Consider the following 16,756-nt stretch of genomic DNA (forward strand, 5'->3'; position numbering starts at 1 on the left):
GTTTGGTATTCGCCAAAACTCATGGGACTCAAGCCGTTGCTCAGCTACTTTGGATTTGACGGACTGGGTATACAATTCTCTCGCGTTATTTATTATTCTTTTACAGTGGTTGCTGGCATACCCATTCGATATTTTCAGGACACAATATACTAACGAAAAAGGAAAACGCTTTTATTGGTTATTTTCAGGAATAATAAGTATGCAAACTATTGTGTTTTTAATGTTAGAATTTTAATTAACCCTGATTCATTAAATATTAATTTTTGTAAAGTTCAGTTCTTGATATCGGCTCCATTTTTAGAAACTGATATTTCTAACAGGTCTGTGTATTAATAATTGTCTTTTTTTAATTAAAAAAAAAAAGAAGAAACTATAAATTAACGAAAGAGTTCATTACATCCAAACTATATCGTAACATTGATCGGCCATACTGTGATATGGAAAAATGCACGTTTCAAGCATTTCTTCCGGGTCGATTTCTTCGTCTGGTTGTAACTCTGTAATAACAAACGATTTACCGTCTTTCGAAAACAGACAAATGCCCGATTGTAAACTGTTACATCCTCCTGTTAAAGAATAAGAAAAATTAAGGTTTCAATATTTTTTTTTAAAATGAAACAAAAAATAGTTTTACTTGCATTATTTGCATGATTTGGACTACTATTTTTATCTTTTATTATATATATATATATATATATATATATATATATATATATATATATATATATATATATATATATATATATTGTCTGTCTGTCCGTTCCACTTTTTCTCGAAAACTAACGTGCAGATCTGGCTGAAATTTTGTATGTTCTTTTGTTATGACAAGATGTAGCAACTAATATCATGGTATCCGTTCAATGTACAGGTAGGGATTAATATGGATTAGCATAAGTTCTACATTTTCCCAAAAACTATTGGACTAATCTGGCTTTGTCATGAGAAGATGCAGTGGACTAATATTGGAGTGTAGGTTCTTTGCACAGTTAATAGGGATTAATAGGGATTAATATTGATTAATATGAATTAATAAGGATTAATATTGATTAATAGGGATTAATAGTGATTAATAGGGATTAATAGGAATTAATAGGCATTAATAGTTTTTAATAGGAATCAATAGGGATTAATATTGATTAATAGGGATTATTAGGGATTAGTATTTAATGCAAATATGAGCACAAATTTAACCATATTTAACCATCAACTTGGCATAAAGAAGTCATTCCTAATCAACAGGCTATACATTTTTCCCGTTTTGAACGGGCCAAAAAACTCTACTATTTAAAATGTTTAAAAAACATTCAAAAAGATGGACAAAAAGAAGGCCGTAGATTAGATCGGCCGAAACGTTTTGAATATAAAAATCGAGATGAGAATAGTAGTCCGAATGATCTAAATAATACAAATTACCAATACATACTTTTAAAAGATCTGAAACAATAAACAAAACAAAAAAGGAAATAGAACGGGTGTTGCATACTGCTGTTATTTTTGAAAAAGTACCAAATATGAGAGTATGTTTAGTTGTTCTTATTTAGATGACGACTTATATATTTGTTGTTGTCCACGCTTGTGGGGATAGCATATTGGAGACATAAACAAGGTATATATAAAGTGAGAGACAGTTCTGTATATATATATAATAGACAGTGTACATGTACTACAAGAGAACCAAGCCTGTAATTCATTGAGAGGAGAGTTATGAATATCTTGATAGATAGACCGAGAGTGCGTTTAACATTTACGTTTTGACAGTTATACATTTTTATAAACACAAAGTTCATATTAATACAATTTCACTTTACCTTTGTTTTGGTAGAATGACAAAACACAAGATGGCAGTTATAAAAACACATGATGATACGTTTATTTCTTCTTCGACCGGTCGGATATGATTTTGTATTTCAGGGATTCAAAGTTGTTACATGGTTATCTCTAAACCCTCTCGCTTCCAGAGGGTGCTTTGACTCTAACGGAGAATCGGTCTGATCTCCTCTGCTTCTCTGATCTGACTCCTCTTGCTTCTTCTAACTCTGATTCTGATTCTGACTTATCTAACTAACTTCATAACTCATCATATTACTGCATGACCAAGCACGTGCACTGAGACACATGGCACGACATGCCTCCGTGTTTAAGCATGCATTGTTATTCACGTGTTTCTTACAAAGCTGCCCCTCTAACCTAATTTTCGTAACTCACTTCACAAATAACATTTTCTATTGTCCGTTTTTAAATTCCTTATTTTAATTTTCATTTTTATAACAGAAACAAAATTCATCATAACATTCCTTTTTCAATAAACGGATATCTAACTATTTTGTGTGAGCTAAACAATGGCACTTCCACACTCCTTATTTTCAATAACATTCTGTATTTATTTTAACTTATGATTGGAATTTTCAATTCCAAATCTAGCTTCGCAAGTTCGAATCCTTGACTATCCTATTTCATATTTACATTTAACTAATTCCCTTTTTTTTTTACTTACATGAAAGGGGGACAGCCCTTATCATGTAACATGGGAATGAAAAGATTTCGGTTGAGCAAATATTCCTAGAAGAAAATTTGGTATAATCATAAACGTGTTATCAAGAACCGAACATACATATACATAGCACTATATTGTATATGTATATATCACTATACCACTAGATTTCGAAGCTAATTTTGTACTTTGCCAAGACAAAAGAAATTGCTCTGTACGACATCTCCCCCAGATGATAAAACAGTACTCCATCTTAAAAAGTTTCTGACTTTTATACAGTCATACAATCCTAGAAGTTTATTAAAACTATGAAAAAGTAAGGATCCGAGCATTGGTGAAGAAACGAGGGAAACTTGGTTTTTAGATGTATTAAAAGTAACCAGCCATTTTTCCCATTGCACAACATGCTCCAGATTGGAAGAAAGAAAATCAGAAATATTTTGATTTACTAATGCTCTTCAAAATGTTGCCATAGATGGCTGTATCATCTGCGTCAATGTCAACAAATGATTTATAAAAAATGATTTTAGAAATCATTTTTTATAAATCATTAGGAAAAGTGTTGAACACAGAATTGATTCTTGGGGCATGTTGGCGTTGATACAGCATGCTCCAAACTTTGTAAATCTGCCAGAGAGAAAGGATTTGATGATTGAAAAGACATTGTCATAATCTGCATAACTAGCAGGCTTGTGCCAAACCTTATCAAAGGCATGTGATATATAGAGAGACATTGCTCTAGAACCTAAGCCTCTGTTGATAGATTCACTGATCGTGAGCGATATTGTAGTCCGAACGTCAGGTGTTGAGCTTGCAGGACGAAATCCATATTGCTTGTCACATATTAGAATGTTTTTGCTGAAGTGGCTGACAACTTCCTGACTTATCATAAATTCAAATATTTACTTGTGACACATAGAAAACTGTTCTGTTCTGGAATGCAGAAGACCAATTCATAGTATGTTTAAATACTGGGCAGACTGACTAAGTTTTACGAGGTGATGGGAATCATTTCTCCTTTGGTCAAGATTGAACAGCCTTGTAATAATAGAAATTAGTTCCACTTGCAGCTTCTTAAGCACTACAATTGCACTGTTGTTAGGACAGGCCGCGTTGCTGACGAGGTTCTTAATAAGTTTGGAAACATCCCAAATAGATATAGAGATGTTTATCTGATTTTTTTACATTAATATGGTGAAAACCAGAAGGTAAGCAGTCCTGATCGGTAAGGATAGAATTTGGTGCAAAGTTTTTTCGAAAGGTTTGTCTTTATGAAATGCTAAGATCACCTTTGTGCGATTTATTTTGGTTGGAATGAGGGTGTTACATCTTTCAATGACCTTGTTTGTTATTCGCCAAAAGTCATGGAAACCAAGCCTCAGCTAGGCCACTCTAAATTTAATAGAATTCTTTCGTATTTTCTATTTTTTTTTTTTTTTGCAATGATTTCTGTCAGTTTTAAATGCGACGTTGAAAGCAGTTGGATGGTGATTGCTGTGTGTACCACGGCTGATTGTTTTGTTTCTGTTGAAATTTCTTGGAAAGTACAAAGCTCTCAATACCAGCGATTAATCAATCAGTTAAATCAAATGTCAAACATGACACTTTCTTTTTGAAGATGGAATGTAAAGTTAATTCCTATAAACAGGATCTGACACACGATTGGGATTGTCAACAATATGTGTAAGATAATAAGCAAAGAAAAAATCACGACAAAATTTGGTTTGGGTTAAATAAACATTCAACATTATAAACATTTAAAGTCGCCAATAGCATGTGGAAGCTGGCAAACAGAATATGGTTAATTTTCTCAGAGATACTTTCAAAGATAGTGACTGTCATTTTGGGGACGAAAAGGGGGGAAACATGGATGAGGTGCTGTGAGTAAGTTTTACACATGCAGCCACAAATTCCATGTCTGTAACAATCTTGAGTATAGGGTTTTCATATCATGTTCGAATAACCTGTAAACAAGAAATCGTTAGTGGATGGGAGGGATCTTCACTGCCTATTTTGTATATACTGCTATTCTCTCCATTGACACTGGAACAAACCTTTTATACGAAATGCATAGTTTTTTCGTCAGTTAAATATTAAATTTTCAGATAAGATGAAGCGGTGTGTAGTATTTTAATAAACCAAACAATGTGTATTCGTGTGTATACACAGACATACACATGATAATTTTTATATTTGGTTTTGCATAAAAGCTAATTAGGTACTTATACACGTCAAGAAGGTTGTAAATCGGAGATGCTACGGGCGTTACTTTTTATCCGCATTAATAATGTACGTTGTATTAATTTTAATTTGAAGAAAATAAGTAATGTCTATAGTAATAAAATGATAGCAGAAAGTAAAATTCTAAAAAAAATTTTACATTTAATAAGTGTTTAAATTTAAATATGAAAACGAAAACATAATGAAAATAAGATGGATTAAGGCGTTATTTTCGTTTACTAATCGTAAAAAATAGGGATATTTTATCGGATAATCATCGTCGTTGAAAATGAAAATGAAAATGAAAGGTTAATGTTGGAGAGTGTGTGTTACTAAAAGAATTATAAGGCTGGATAGAAAATAGAATCGATGAAAGCGATTGGTATTTTAATTTTTAAAATACAGACTGATAAATTTCGTAAATGACTGGTTGGTCAAAATCAAACACCGATTACTCAGATTTAATGATATCGCTGTCAACGTTTGAGTACAGGATGAGATGATACAAATAGAGTTAGCTGTACATGAAGTAAGCAAACCTTTGTTGGAGTCAAACCCAACATCTCTCTCTCTCTCTCTCTCTCTCTCTCTCTCTCTCTCTCTCTCTCACTCTCTCTAAGCATAAAAAGGATAGCAAAACTTCCAGTAGGCTTGAAAAACACGTGTCATCAAACAAGGCCATTACCATCAAACCAAAGATTAGTGTATACGAAGTGTGCATAATATATATTCTCCTGTATTCCTTGAAGATATAGGTCACCTAGTGCCAGTACATAACATTCTTAAGCATTGTAAGCAGCCAGCATGAAAATCTCAAAATGATATTAATAATCGCTGGTTAAATTTACTTAATAACATAAACAAAAATCTCAGTTTGAATTATTAACTTTGTTTTTCAATTTGCAAGATTTCCACTCATTAGTTACGATTTACTTTAAAGTTTCTATTTTAACTTATAATATAAATATTATTATTTTAACTTATAATATAAATATTATCATTTCAACTTGTACTATAAATATTATTATTTTAACTGATAATACAAATATTATTATTTTAACTTATAATATAAATATAATTATTTAACTTATAATATAAATATTATTATTTTAACAGATAATATGAATATTATTATTTTAACTGATAATATACATATTAGTATTTTGACTTATTATATAAATATTATCATTTTAACTGATAATACAAATAAAATTATTTTAAATGATAATATAAATATAATTATTTAACTGATAATATAAATATTATTATTTTAACTTATAATATAAATATTTAAATTGATAATATAAATATTATTATTTTAAGTGATAATACAAATATTATTATTTTAACTGATAATATAAATATTAGTATTTTAACTGATAATATAAATGTCAGTATTTTAAATGATAATGTAAATTTTATTATTTTAACTGATAATATAAATATTATTATTTAAACTGATAATATAAACATTATTATTTGAACTGATAATATAAATATTAGTATTTTAACTGATAATATGAATATTATTATTTAAACTGATAATATAAATATTAGTATTTTAACTGATAATATAAATATTAGTATTTTAACTGATAATATAAATATCAATATTTTAACTGATAATATAAATATTAGAATTTCAACTTATAATATAAATATTAGTATTTTAACTGATAATATAAATATTAGTATCTTAATTGATAATATAAATATTATTATTTTAATTGATAATGTAAATATTATTGTTTAAACTTATAATATAAATATTATTATTTTAACTGATAATATAAATATAATTATTTTAACTGATAATATAAATATCATTATTTTAACTGATAATATAAATATTATTATTTTAATTTATAATATAAATATTATAATTTAAATTGATAATATAAATATTAGTATCTAAATGAATAATATAAATATTAGTATTTTGATTGATAATATAAATATTATTATTTAAAGTGATAATATAAATATTATTATTTTAACTGATAATATAAATATTAGTATTTAAACTGACAATATAAATATTATTATTTTAACTTAAAATATAAATATTAGTATTTTAATTGATAAGATATATATTATTATTTTAACTGATAATTCAAATATAATTATATTAAATGATAATATAAATATTATTATTTTAATTGATAATATAAATATTAATATTTTAACTGATCATATAAATATTATTATTTTAACTAAAAACATAAATCTAATTATTTTAGCTGATAATATAAATATTATTATTTTAACTGGTAATATAAATATTATTTTAACTGTTATATAAATATTATTATTTTTACTGATATTATGAATATTATTTTAACTGATAATATAAATATTAGTATTTTAACAGATCATATGAATATTATTATTTTAACTGATAATATAAATATTATTATTTAAATTATAATATAAATATTATTTTAACTGATAATATAAATATTATTATTTTATCTAATAATGTAAATATTATTTTAACTGATAATATAAATATAAGTATTTTGACTGATAATATAAATATTATTATTTTAACTGATAATATAAATATTGTTATTTTAACTGTCAATATAAATATTGTTTTAACTGATAATATAAATATTATTATTAAAACTGATAATATAAATATTATTATTTTAACTGATAATATAATATTAATTTTTTAACTGATCATATAAATATTACTAGTTTAAATGACATTATAAATATTATTATTTTAACTTATAATATAAATATTATTATTTTAACTGATAATATAAGATTAATTTTTTAACTGATCATATAAATATTATTATTTTAACTGATAATATAAATATAAGTATTTTAACTGATAATATAAATATTAGTATTTTAACTGATAATATAAATATTAGTATTTTAATTTATAATATAAATATTATAATTTAAACTGATAATATTAATATTATTATTTTTACTGATAATATAAATATTTTTATTTTAACTGATAATATAAATATTAGTATTTTAACTGATAATATACATATTATAATTTGTACTAATAATATAAATATTGGTATTTTAACTGATAATGTAAATATTAGTATTTTAACTGATAATATAAATATTATTATTTCAACTGATAATATAAATATAATATTTCTAACTGATTATATAAATATTAGTATTTTAACTGATAATATACATATTATAATTTTAACTTATAATATATATGTTAGTATTTTAACTGATAATGTAAATATTAGTATTTTAACTGATAATATAAATATTATTATTTTAACTGATAATATAAATATTAGTATTTTAATTGAAAATATAAATATTATTTTTCTAACTGATAATATGAATATTAGTATTTAAACTGATCATATAAATATTATAATTTTAACTGATAATATAAGTATTAGTATTTTTACTGATAATATAAATATTAGTATTTTAACTGATAATATAGATATTAGTATTTTAACTGATCATATAAATATTATAATTTTAACTGATAAAATAAATATTAGTATTTTAACTGATAATATAAATATTATAATTTTAACTGATAATATAAATATTATAATTTTAACTGATAATATAAATATTATTTTTCTAACTGATAATATAAATATTAGTATTTTAATTTATAATGTAAACATTAATATTTTAACTGATAATAAAAATATTATTTTTCTAAATGATAATATAAATATTATTATTTTAACTGATAATATAAATATTATAATTTTAACTGATAATATAAATATTAGTATTTTAACTGATAATGTAAATATTAGTATTTTAACTGATTATGTAAATATTATTATTTTAACTGATAATATAAATATTATAATTTTAACTGATAATGTAAATATTGGTATTTTAACTGATAATTTAAATATAATTTTCTTTACTGATAATATAAATATTATTGTTCTAACTGATAATATAAATATTAGTATTTAACTGATAATATAAATGTTATTTTTCTAACTGATCATATAAATATTAGTATTTTAACTGATAATATAAATATTAGTATTTTAACTGAAAATATAAATATTAGTATTTTAACTGATAATATAAATATTAGTATTTTAACTGATAATGTAAATATTAGTATTTAACTGATAATATAAATATTAGTATTTTAACTGATAATGTTAATATTATTTTTCTAACTGATAATATAAATGTTAGTATTTTAACTGATAATGTAAATATTAGTATTTTAATTGATAATGTAAATATTAGTATTTTAACTGATAATATAAATAATATTACTTTAAGTGATAATATAAATATTATTATTTTTACTGATAATATAAATATTATAATTTTAACTGATAATGTAAATATTAGTATTTTGACTGATAATATAAATATTAGTATTTTAACCGATAATGTTAATATTAGTATTTTAACTGATAATATAAATATTAGTATTTTAACTGATAATATAAATATTAGTATTTTAACTGATAATATAAATATTAGTATTTTAACTGATAATATAAATATTAGTATTTTAACTGATAATATAAATATTAGTATTTTAACTGATAATGTAAATATTAGTATTTTAACTGATAATATAAATATTAGTATTTTAACTGATAATATAAATATTATTATTTTAACTGATAATATAAATATTAGTATTTTAACTGATAATATAAATATTAGTATTTTAACTGATAATATAAATATTAGTATTTTAACTGATAATATAAATATTACTTTTCTAACTGATAATATAAATATAAGTATTTAAACTGATTATGTAAATATTAGTATTTTAACTGATAATATAAATATTAGTATTTTAACTGATAATATAAATATTAGTATTTTAACTGATAATATAAATATTCGTATTTTAACTGATAATATAAATATTATATTTCTAACTGATAATATAAATATTATTATTTTAACTGATAATATAAATATTCGTATTTTAACTGATAATATAAATATTAGTATTTTAACTGATAATATAAATATTATTTTTCTAACTGATAATATAAATATTAGTATTTTAACTGATAATATAAATATTATAATTTTAACTGATAATGTAAATATTAGTATTTTAACTGATAATATAAATATTAGTATTTAAACTAATCATATAAATATTAGTATTTTAAATGATAATATAAATATTAGTATTCTAACTGATAATATAATATTAGTATTTTAATTGATAATATAAATATTAGTATTTTAACTGATAATATAAATATTATTATTTTAACTGATAATATAAATATTATTATCTTAACTGATAATATAAATATTAGTATTTTAACTGATAATATAAATATTATTATTTAAACTGATAATATAAATATTATTATTTTAACTGATAATATTAATATTAGTATTTTAACTGATAATATAAATATTATTATTTTAACTGATAATATAAATATTAGTATTTTAACTGATAATATAAATATTACTTTTCTAACTGATAATATAAATATAAGTATTTAAACTGATTATGTAAATATTAGTATTTTAACTGATAATATAAATATTAGTATTTTAACTGATAATATAAATATTAGTATTTTAACTGATAATATAAATATTCGTATTTTAACTGATAATATAAATATTATATTTCTAACTGATAATATAAATATTATTATTTTAACTGATAATATAAATATTCGTATTTTAACTGATAATATAAATATTAGTATTTTAACTGATAATATAAATATTATTTTTCTAACTGATAATATAAATATTAGTATTTTAACTGATAATATAAATATTATAATTTTAACTGATAATGTAAATATTAGTATTTTAACTGATAATATAAATATTAGTATTTAAACTAATCATATAAATATTAGTATTTTAAATGATAATATAAATATTAGTATTCTAACTGATAATATAATATTAGTATTTTAATTGATAATATAAATATTAGTATTTTAACTGATAATATAAATATTATTATTTTAACTGATAATAGAAATATTATTATCTTAACTGATAATATAAATATTAGTATTTTAACTGATAATATAAATATTATTATTTAAACTGATAATATAAATATTATTATTTTAACTGATAATATAAATATTATTATCTTAACTGATAAGTTGAAATTAAATAGTAACTGATATATATTATATTTTACGTTATATTTCATTTTTATCTTATACCTTATATAATCTTATATAGATCAATATTTCATTCTTTATTAGCAGACAGCCCGTCGTTGCCCGGTCGTAAAATACGCTTACATATGATATTTTAATTGATACATATTTTATATTTATTATTACAGAGCCAATTCTTTATTGATTATTATATGATACCCAATATATAATAATGGTTTCAAAAGTATTTTAATATGCTGTTAAGATAGACATGCTGTAAATTTGGTAAATTGTATTACTTAAGGGGATGGCTCATCCAGAACTTGTTCACGTTGGACTTGAAGTTGACTATATTGTAGTCAGTTGGAAAGCAGGAAATCATAAGACTACGAAGTCTATTTTAAATTCTGTTAAGGCAGGATAAGTGTTTATGCTGCTAAGATGGATATGTGAATTAACAATGTTCAAACATTGTCCAAATGCTTAAGCTGTGATTGTTTATACAAAGAGCATAGCTTAATAAGCTAGAGGCATTTTGTTTATAACTTCCCAATTCACTTAAACCAAGATAGGGAGCATTTATAGTCAACCACATACAGTACTGTTTCGCTGTATCACAGCTCATTAGACTAGCAACTACCTTAAGCAAAGTTTGAAACTCGACCACCTAGGTAACAATCAGCGCTCCTTGAAGTTAAGCTATTCGGTACAAAGAGCATCGCTCAATATGCTAGTAGCAGTTTGTTTATCACTTCCCACACAACCCAATATATATATATATATATATATATATATATATACAATATAAAGCTGAATGTGTGTGTGGGGGGGGGTCACGAATAAGCACCTATATGGTTGACTATTTAAAAAACTGATTACATATAATGATAGAAGATGTATCGAGACACAGGAATGTGTATGTTTGATCTGGCAGAACGGTGGTTCATTAAAATTGTGGCGTCTGCGTTTGCGCCTGGTCCACAAAGTATGGAAATTAAAAAAATTAAAAATTTAAAAAAAACGTTTACAAGTGTTTCTGATATAGATGTACATAATAATATTTTGATAAGTATGTTTCAATGGAAATAGGCACAAACTTTAATAAAGAATTTTCATATCTAACTGCGTAAGTATACTTTGATAATTATGTTTCAGTTGGAAGAAATATGGTATAATAAAATTATGGAGTGTTTGTTCGCACCTGACCTCCATAGAATGGAAACATATCACAAAGTTTAACAAGGTTTTTTAATATAGATCCACAGAATATTGTGATAAGTGTTTCGGTGTGAACAGGTATGGTATAATAAATTATGGGGTTTATCTATACTTTCATCATATTTTGCTTTGGTTTTGATACCCCCAAATTCAAAAATTTACAACCCTTCCTTTTCATAACCTATCATACTTTCATAAATCAGAGTCCATTTTCTGTAGGGTGTTTTTGAACCCAGTCAACGACAGGTACTTTTGCTAGTATATATATATATATATATATATATATATATATATATATATATAATTTTTTTTTTTACTATAATAATTCAATACCTACAAACACTTTCGGGAATCTTCAATACAGGGTGTCACGATTAGCACCAGTCGACAGATTCGAACTCGGCAACACAAGCCATCTCTGGCTCGATTATCAAAGACTGTATTCATTCGGCTACCATTAACCGCGTGAAATAACGTTGAATTTAAATATTTCAATCTTTTAAAATGTTCTTTACGTCAGTCAGACAGTGATCTAATCGTTATACGTTCCATATATATATATATATATATATATATATATATATATATATATATATATATACGTTCCATATATATGACTTGGATGCCATCAGCTAAAATCGAAGCCAAAGCATTTAGTTCTCTAGTGTTATTCATTACCGCCCGAGCTAAGGCCACGTGCATGTCAAAACTTTACAAATGGATTGACTTAAACGTATAAATGTATATTTGTGAATGCGTAAAGAATACAGATTAGTTCGACTTATGCTTGCCAAGTTCCAATTTTTTTAAATTTTGACCAATTAGCAGCTTCTTTTTCGGCTTAAAACCAAATCTAATATGTTCCACAGGTCCGATAAGTCCATATATCAAGTTTTAAACCTGCAGACAAAAAATTGACAAAGTAATTTAGTAGAGACCGTTTCCTATGCACACACGCACGCACACACAGACAGGGTCACTTTATATGTAGAGAGAGATTCTACCATTATTTATATTCTATTTTATAATGTATTTCAATGTTAAATAACCCGTTTTTCTCTGTGTAGTGTTTTGTTTTAGCTCTACTTGTACGAACTAGCTTTATTTACTTCGGCATTTGGTTGAGTCATCGTTACATCCCACTAAGAACCGTAGTTTAATTGTTTTTTACAGGTGGAGTGGGGAACATACTTCCACCAGGAAACACCGGTACACGAATCCTGCTACAAACCCTTTTCTTAATAATGTTAGTCATTTCAATATTAAAATAGTAGCAGGATTCGTGTACCGGTGTTGCCCGGTGGAAGTATGCCCCCCCACTCCACCTGTAAGAAACAATTAAACTACAGTTCTTAGTGGGAGCCACTTTCAAGCCAGTAAATAGTGGGCACTGGGGGCTGTGGCCAAAATGAATGTACCGTGCCGAAGTGACAACGTTAGTATCTATAAACCCTCCAGCTGAGCCCTGAAAATTCTCATATTCCAGAATCCAGTTCTTCGCTTTATAAACAAACGCTTTCTAACATTATAATATGGCGTCACTAAGAGACATATTATTTCACCCGGCGTCACGTTCATTTATATATTTTCCTAAAAATAAACAAACAAACAAACAAACAAACAAAAGACACATTTAAAAATATAGAACTTTATTTGTTAATTATTTTATCTTTTCCATCCGATTTGATGACATTTATAGGTTGCCGATATTATGGTAATGAATATCACATGTAAAATTGTCGCTGACAAATAGTTTTTATGTTATAAGTAAATATGTTATTATTCCGAGAGCCAGCCAAACAATGCATGTGCGCGCGTTGTTTGGCTTATGACAAGACTATTTGTCAGCAACACAAAGAGCGTCACTTAATATGCTGATGGCAGTTTGTATATCACTTCCCGATATGCTCAACCCAAGATAGGGAGCATTATAGCCACCCACATACAGTACTGTTTCGCTGTTTAACAGCTCATCTGTGCGGCTAGACAGACAACTGCCTCAAGCCAGGATCGAAACCCAACCGCTCAAATGACAATCAAGGCTTCTTACCATTACACTATACGGCTGATGCTGAGTGGGTAATGAATTAACGATGTTTTGACATCGTCCAATATATATATATATATATATATATATATATATATATATATATATATACAGTTGGGGTCAAAAGTGTTTGCAAATTGTATAAATTGATAAATTTATGCTTCAATATTTTCCAATATAATAACTATGTTACTCACTGTTTGATATGCAAAGTAAATTCATAGAAACGGAAACCAAATAATCATATTCTGGGGGGGGGTATGGATCTTTAAATGATTTCAGGAAGGAATATGGGCCAAAATAGTTTGCAAGCACTCATTTATCCGCAATAAATACCATTTTTAAACATGATATGATTCGAAAAATTGTGTCATCATGATTATAGTACCATCTATTGATAACATATTACAAGAAAACAACAGTTATTACTCAAATAACAATTAACAGAACAATACGAATTTATGAAACTATTTAACCCTTTATTCACTTTCCTCCATTTTTAATCAAATCAATCAGTCTCCTATCAACAGAGGATATTAATGTATGCACTTGCTGAGGTGTGATTTCAGAAGATACCTTCTTGATTCTCTCCCAAATGTCTTTTTTACTATGGAATTGATGCCCGTTTTCATAAACCTTCCTCTTCAGAATCGACCAGAGGTTCTCTATCGGATTCAAATCCGGGCTCTGAGGTGGCCAGTCCATCAGACGTTCACCAGAGATCCCCTTGTCTGAAAGCCAAGATTTTGTGAACCGAGAAGCATGGCTTGGGGCATTGTCTTGTTGGATAATTAGATTCTGGTTGAGAGCATCATTTTGTGAATTCAACCAGGGCAATAAATTTGCTTCCAAAAACTTGCAGTAGTTCACAGAATTCATTTTGACAGTCAGGGACAAGAAAAGGACCAACAATCTCACTTCTGATAATACCAGCCCAAATCATCACTCCTTCTCCTCCCTGTTGACGTCTGGATCACAAGAGTGGGCTATTGCCTTTAAGAAGCCATCCCTTGGCCCAACCGTTGGGGCCGTCGAGGGTTGCTCTGGCTTCGTCAGTCCATAGAACATTTTGAAAATATGTTTTCATATATTTAGTGACCCATGCTAGTCGCTTCTGACAGTTTATATTACTCAAAGGAGGACATTTTGTCTGTGTTCTCTGGTCGGCTATCTGTTTCAAAATCCGATTTCAGGTCTTTTTAGAGATGCCAGACACTCCTGCATGGTCGAAAATAGTTTTGCTTGTGCTGTGTGGGTTTGCTAGCAAACTCCTCTTGATTTTTCTAATATCTCGTGGTGAAGTCACCTTTGGTCTGCCACTTTTATGCTTTTTCTTCCATCTTTGCCGTCAATGACAAAACGTTTTACAGTTCGATGATCTCGTTACAAAATTTTCGAAATTTCCAATGTAGACTTCTTTGCAGCAAGAAATGTAACAATTTCACCCTTCTCCCTATCTGTCAACATCTTTCCTTTAGCCATTATCAATAAATTAAGATTATCTGCATAAACTTTTGGCTCACCTGAAAAGTGGAAAATGTCAAACTATTATTAAATTCTGGCTTTTATCGTAAAATGTAGTAATGGAACGAACCAGAATGGCAACCAGCAAATGATGGAAGAGTCCAAAATGAAAAATAAAGCAAAATTAATAAAGAAATTGAGAAAAAATAGGTCTTCAAACTCTTTTGACACCCACTGTATATATAACATAAAGCTGAACGTCTGTGTGTGTATCTGGTCACGAATAGACTCCTATATGGTTGACTATTATAGAAAACTGATCACATATAATGATAGAAGATGTATTGAGACACAGGAATGGGTATGTTTGATCTGACATAATGATGATTCATTAAAATTGTGGGGTCTGTATTCGCGCCTGGTTCACAAAGTATGGAAATAACAAAATTAAAAAATTAAAAAAAAAAACGTGTACAAGTGTTTTTGATATAGATGTATATGATAATACTTTGATAAGTATGTTTTAACTTAAATAGGGATGGTATAATAAAATTGTCGGGTCTGCGTTCACGCCTGGCCTCCATAGCATGAAAATAGGCACAAACTTTAATAAAGACTTTTCATATCTATCTGCGTAAGTATACTTTGATAATTATGTTTCAGTTGGAAGAAATATGGTATAATAAAATTATGGGGTGTTCGTTGGCACCTAACCTCCATAGAATGGAAATATGTCACAAAGTTTAACAAGGTTTTTTAATATAGATCCACAGAATATTGTGATAAGTGTTTCAGTGTGAACAGGTATGGTATAATAAATTATGGGGTTTATCTATTTTATTTTTACTTTCATCATATTTTGCTTTGGTTTTGATACCCCCCAAATTCGAAGCTATCTCTTTACAACCCTTCCTTTTCATAACCTATCATACTTTCATAAATCAGAGTCCATTTTCTGTAGGCTGTTTTTGAACCCAATCAACGACGGGTACTTTTGCTAGTATATATATATATATATATATATAGAGTGTTATAATGGAATAATTCCAGGAGGAAATCCGGGTATGAGAGCTCAATGTGGTAAACAGAGCAATAACATAAAAATATAACACGGAAATTACATAATTGTATATAAATATATAAAATACTAACTACATAAGACTCAATTTTTTGAATTTATAGTAATATATTACAATATTTAAA

At 26.2% G+C, this 16,756-nt stretch overlaps 1 long non-coding RNA gene across 1 annotated transcript in view; it reads right to left on the bottom strand.

Moving 5' to 3' along the window:
- Positions 1-209: 209 nt before the first annotated feature.
- LOC145295841 (uncharacterized) overlaps positions 210-16,756 on the bottom strand; it is a 38,904-nt gene continuing 22,357 nt past the window's right edge. The window contains exon 4 of the long non-coding RNA XR_013869893.1: positions 210-566. This is a non-coding gene — a long non-coding RNA (uncharacterized LOC145295841). The remainder of the gene's footprint in view (positions 567-16,756) is intronic.

Source organism: Euprymna scolopes, chromosome 16 (assembly GCF_053919585.1).
Source record: "Euprymna scolopes isolate OS-2025 chromosome 16, ASM5391958v1, whole genome shotgun sequence".
NCBI lineage: Eukaryota > Metazoa > Mollusca > Cephalopoda > Sepiida > Sepiolidae > Euprymna > Euprymna scolopes.